Raw genomic sequence first — 6000 nt, forward strand, 5'->3', positions numbered from 1 at the left:
AAATTTATCTTTTGGACGTCGTAATGTCGGCCAGCTATACCTCAAACTGTGTGCTTGTCACTTTCAAATGATTTTTTTATGTATTAGCATCTTCCAATACCATCTCTTGGAAAATAAGACGAAGCATCTAATGCACACTGCTACCCAAACTCCATTACAACATTCACACTCTTACTGGTAAGCTGCTTTATTTTCTGTGTCAGATTTAAAAAAAAAAAATGCTGAAAAAAATAAATGCTGTTAGCTAATTGGGAAAGAGAAATATTGGTGTGGTTTTAATTACGGCCGAAGCAACTGAGGCTGCAATGTATTGTGTGTATTATATTATTGTGTATTATGTGTGTTAATTGAGTGTGTTTAACGGCCAGTTTGCCTATTAATGGAATTTAAAAAAAATCAAGTTTTCGGGGTGAAAATCCCATATAAGGCTGGTAAATGACGTTCGTTCGTTCCAAACGCTAAAGACGAGATTTGAACCCAAGTTTTTCCATCCAGAGAGAGAGAGAACGAATATAATTAGAAAACAATTTCACTAAAATTCCTACATGAACTGAGGCATTTTAAGCGAGCTTTGACTTTCACTCACTCACTCCGTTTTGCTACTTTTTTTAACGAAAAGACAGAATTTCAATTAACCCACATATTTCCAGAAGAATTTACAAGATTAATTATGTCACAGCTGCGAGAAAATGAAGAATGGAGTCAATATTGGAAATTTCTAGTTGTAAAAATCCTTGAAATGGAAGTAAATAAAAAGTAAAAAAAAAACTGTCTTTAATCGAAGAAACTTCTCAAGTCGTTTCCTAGCTAGTGTGTCGTCTACATGCTGTTGTCGACAGGTGCGAGATCGAAAAGTGTTTAAGTAAGCTCATTAATTACGGCAGTTACTGCTCTACAATAAATGAACATCAATATAAATAAATCTCGTAGCTTATAAGGAAGAATATTACAGGCTGAGCATGCGCTAATTGTTGGATCAACTTTTGTAGTTCGCTGCTGTCTATAAACTTGTCACACGTCATGAAAGGAGTTTTAGTAATCAGTTTCCTATTAGGACTGATTGCTCACAAACTTGATTTATGTACGATAACTAAATTGGCATTGATTAGAACGCCATCTAACGTCACATAAATTTTTCTTTATGTAATAATTGAAATAATAATACTATTTTAATCACCAGTCGATAGGACTGTGAAGTGTTAGGGGATTATTTTAGAATAAAAGTGATTCATTATTTTAATTTCAATTCGAATTATAGCTGACATATGAATCAAGAAACTGTCCTACAAACTGTCAACAACTATCAGTTTGTAGGACAACTCAAAACTTATTTTTGAGGAATTAGACTCGAGTATTCCAGTATCGCGAATATTCGTTAAATGCAAGGTCTGCGTAACCCTGAGAACAGATAGGGTTGGAATTAAGGCAGAATCTGCGCTGCTAATCTGCCGATTAACAGAGTCTGTGTTGACGTATTTTAGTTAGCGCTTTAATAGCAAACACGTTCGCTGCTATTCAAGATTTCTGATTACAATAAGCCCAAAGTAATGAACATACCGACAAGCGAATGTTGCTTTGACTTTAACATCATTTCCAGTAATGGGTGTGGGAGATGATTTTCTAAGACGGAAGCAGGATTTGAGTCAGGAATTAATACTTAACAGGAAGAAACCTTTATTTTTTTATCGCACATTACGTTCATAAAAGTAACTACTCCTTATATTGTTTTTTAAGCGGGAATAAATATCTTAAGAGCATTGAGAGCAACGATATAGGTCAGTGGTTCAAAATTCCAAACTTATAGCTGACCAATGGTTGTTTTCAAAAGGAACTATACAAGAGAATTGAAAATTGTCATCGGATCGTAGTATATGTTTCAATCGGTAGATGATATTTACCGTTAAAGCGATTTAATCAGATATTTCACCCACGATTGGTTGGAAATCAAGCAATGCCATAGGTAAGCTAAGGATTGTTTGTCTGTTTTTATCGACGTCATATTTTTTTATATTTTTAATTTATTTTTAAAGTCCAGAAACTCCATTCTATACACCAAACAAGAAACTTATTGAAGTTCACCCTCAGTCCTCCAATAAGGGGGCGATGAAATACACTCCCACCTAAAGATCACTGTTGGTTGCGACAAGCTCTCCTAAACTGTATCCCTTTGTTGTAATTGTCCCGTTAAACTTCGTAATTTTTAATTTTCCACTTCCATTACAAACCCTCCACAGTTAAAAATGCCGGAAATAGAATGCTACGATGTAATCTAGTGGAGAAAATGAAGACGAATCTGTAAAGTTAAAGATATAATTAAGTTGTCTTCGCAGTTGATCTCCCATCAACTAACTACGATCGCGTCTTCGGAAACGATCCACTCCGTCTACGGTTTTCCGAATGGAACAGGAGAATGATAAACTGGAGACCTTCTCGTGGCTTTGATTCGCTGACGAAAATCAAGCACGCTCTTGATGTATCGCCATGAATCAAAACGTAGCAGGAATTGACTCTCGCTTTGTCGTAACAATTCATCAAAGATATTTATCCTCGGTGCTTGGATCACTGCAATAATGATGAGCAATATTTCACAATGCATTCTGGGAAATTGATGTCCCGTATGTCCTCAGTTACCAGTTTTTATTATTAAGCCCAACGATGAGTTTTGCTATTTTTTGCTTTTCTGTTACGAAAATAAAATTACAGAGCTGTATGTTTACATACAGTATTTGCCAACAAAACTAAAAATTATTATTTGATCTTAACTCAATATATTTCTTAGAATATAAATCCTTTATTTAAGTGATAAGATTCTTCATAAGTTAACGAATGATACGCTACCAGTCATGAAAGAAAGAATGTAAACATTTAATTGTTATATGAATTATCTCCAGTTAAAATGAGTCAAGGCGGATAGCGTGGTAATATAACTTCAATCACCAAATTCCCATTAACAGAAGACTGTGTACATTGTCATAGTACAAAATACACATTACGTACAGTAACTATTTCAGAAATTTGAGAATTTCTGACCCTTAAAACTTCACTTGATAATAACAGTAGCTCGTGATCCATCTATGTGAGATCGCAAAGTGTATGTTTAGACTCAATCAGTTCTTTATATTGCTTGATTATAATGAGATAAAGCGGCGTAACGAATTCGATGATATCGGTTCTTGACATTTAAGAATACAACTACCCTACCGAAACGCAGTAGGGTATCGGTAGGGTAGTTGTATAGGAGGGAATCAATCCTATACGCCTTTAAGTTACAATAAGAGGAATCTGTACAACAAATCTTATTGATTTTTATTCCTCGCGTTTAGAAGTTCGTGAACAAACAAACACTAAAATAGATAATAATATATATTCATCAAAAAAGAATAATTTTCTTAGATATACAATAAATGAAAACGGATATTAGTTCACATCGTCATCAGGACTAATATATCTCATATAATCAAAACAAAACATCTTTAATCCTAATAATAAATAACATCAGTCAAGGTCATATAACTTTAATTCATACCCAAGAGAAAGCCCTCGTAAGAGTACATTTCATAAATGCTATGAAAAAATCTGATTTTCCAAATCGTTTAGATTTTTTTCCCGCTCCCATGCTCCTTTGCATATTGTAATCTCTCGCTATCACCTCTCAGCTTTCCACGGGATTGCTGTAGCCGTATGGGCGATAGCTGAAGTTCTCTTCTTCTCGCTGTCCTCTTAAAGTATTTTTTCTATTCGTATCACGCACAATTCTTAAAGTTTAGCATAATCAATGGTATTCTTATAAAGGATTTTACACTTGGTAAGTATCTCACGTATACCTATCAAAGAAGTTAAACTCCCCTTCTTAGTAACGGAGAAGATATGCAATCAATTCAATCATAGTTTTTGATTTGTTTAGTAACGATAGTGTAAAGAGACTTGAGGTCTTAGCCATTAGAAAAAAAAAACCTTTAAAGATTAAAATTATTGATCAACGGATAGGCACTTTTTTGCTGATCACACGTGGCTTAGCATAAGCTAAAAGTAAAACAATTTTGGAGAGCTTCTTTAGCTGAGAATAACATCCAGATAAAATTCGTAAAATAAATGTTATGGACAGTTTATTATAAGAAACTTAAACTCTGTTATACTATCGTATAAATGTTCATTACACGCTAGTAACACTTAGCATTATCAATCAATATTTATATAATGATAATTCGTTTGATTATAACAATCTTATAAATACACGCTCTGAAGGTTTGTTTTATAAATTTAACATATGTTACGTAAAAGTGATTATTATAATAGACAGAAAAAATTAATTGAGCTCTTTGCTTTAATCAAACTTTGGTAGGATAGATTATCTTAACGAAACCAAGTCTCATATCTTTGAAATAAATCATTGATATTAACGAAACAAAACCTCAGAGGCTGGTTCATGGGATGTAATACTGTTTTTAAAAAAACAGTATTACACTTATTACACTGCTGTTACATGTTACGTAACAATATTACTAACTTTTATTTCGATTAACAATCAGATATTTTAATAATCAGTATTTGTTTATCCTTAATATTTGTTGTTAATTTGTATTTGAAATATCATACAACAAAAACACGATAACAATACGAACTAACACTGATATCGTATAACAATAAAATGATTGTTTGCGTGCCACAATAAACGAAACACAAATACTCACTTATGCTTGACGAATACGTCTTGAAATATCAATTTTCTTCAACTATTCGAGTACAATTTTTGCTACCTCACCCGAACACTACTAAAAAATAAATAAAACAAAAAGACGAAAGTGTGAAATAAGCACTAGAAATGAAGGCAAACTTCTCCGAGCGAGGCGAAGAACACAGGATACTAGATATGACTCTTGCGGCTCCTCTCTAATCGGAGAGTGTGGTGGTGGCCAGTTGCGCCATCCTTATTGTGCGCTTGCGTGAAACGAATGTTGTGAAGGATTTAAATCTCTTCCAGATATGTTTATGGAAAGGAAGAAGAGATCTCGCTTTAAATACATTCTTATTCGGTCCTAAAGAGCCACCTGTGGTAACCTTAGAAAACTATTTACTGCACACACACGTGAAGGTCTGTCAACCAATAAATAAAATTATATTTTCCCTCAGTGCAGTTTAACCTAAACGTAAAACGCAATCTCAGATAAATTTCTTATTTTTATTCTAGATAATCCGTGGTCTAGGTTGAAGAAACGACAGCTTTATTTCGGAGTCGATAGACTGCTGATTTTACATTCTGTATTTTAATCAACCATTCTTCCAACTATCAAGGGATATTTTGAAGAATGCTTGGTTAAAATTTAATCCTGATTCACGATGTGGCGAGGAGATATCATGATCTTCCCCTCGATACGATTTCCCCACAGTCGTACTGAAATGGAAAGTTGTAAAAATGTTTTCCCCATAGATATTTGCGAGTCGCATTGTTCAAGTCATTTCGACACTTTTCATCAACTTATTTGCCTACTTCTTAGAAAAATGTGCTCTCACTAAAAATAAATAAATTAATTAAAAGTAAGCCAAGCACTCAGAAAGTTAGCTGCAATTTCGAAATGGATACTTAACGGATATTATACATGGTGGCCATGAAATAACTTTCCCACTTTGGAGGCATCTGTAGCTAAAACCAATAAATGGAATGAGACCAAATTTTATATTGAGACTTTTGAAGGCATGGGGAGATGATTTCCGCGAAAAAAATAGTACCAAAAGTCGTCGATAGGGGAAATTTTGGCGCTGGCTGAGCCGAAAACAAACGGATAATTACATTAAAGGCAGATAAAATGGAATAATAACGAATAATAATAATGAATAAAGAATAATCCCTGTGTCGTCGAACAGTGGCAACGTCTGTTACTGTCTCTTCTTGCAGTGCTTTCCTTCCTCTGCCAGGTCTAACTCCTAGTGATCCAGTTTCTTCAAACTTCTTAATCAGAGCTCTCAGTGCTACAGCTGATATAGAAGGCTTCATAACCTGAA

The 6000-nt window shown here is 34.1% G+C and overlaps 1 protein-coding gene across 1 annotated transcript in view; it reads right to left on the minus strand.

Moving 5' to 3' along the window:
• LOC150095540 (galanin receptor 2b-like) overlaps window positions 1-4753 on the minus strand; it is a 74545-nt gene extending 69792 nt beyond the window's left edge. Inside the window, exon 1 of the mRNA XM_090410407.1 lies at window positions 4692-4753. The gene's annotated coding sequence lies outside the window, so the exon portion shown is untranslated. The remainder of the gene's footprint in view (window positions 1-4691) is intronic.
• Window positions 4754-6000: the final 1247 nt, after the last annotated feature.

Source organism: Typopeltis vanoorti, chromosome 20, assembly GCF_054136105.1.
Source record: "Typopeltis vanoorti isolate ZY-2024b chromosome 20, IOZ_Tvanoo_1.0, whole genome shotgun sequence".
In the NCBI taxonomy this organism is placed as follows: domain Eukaryota; kingdom Metazoa; phylum Arthropoda; class Arachnida; order Uropygi; family Thelyphonidae; genus Typopeltis; species Typopeltis vanoorti.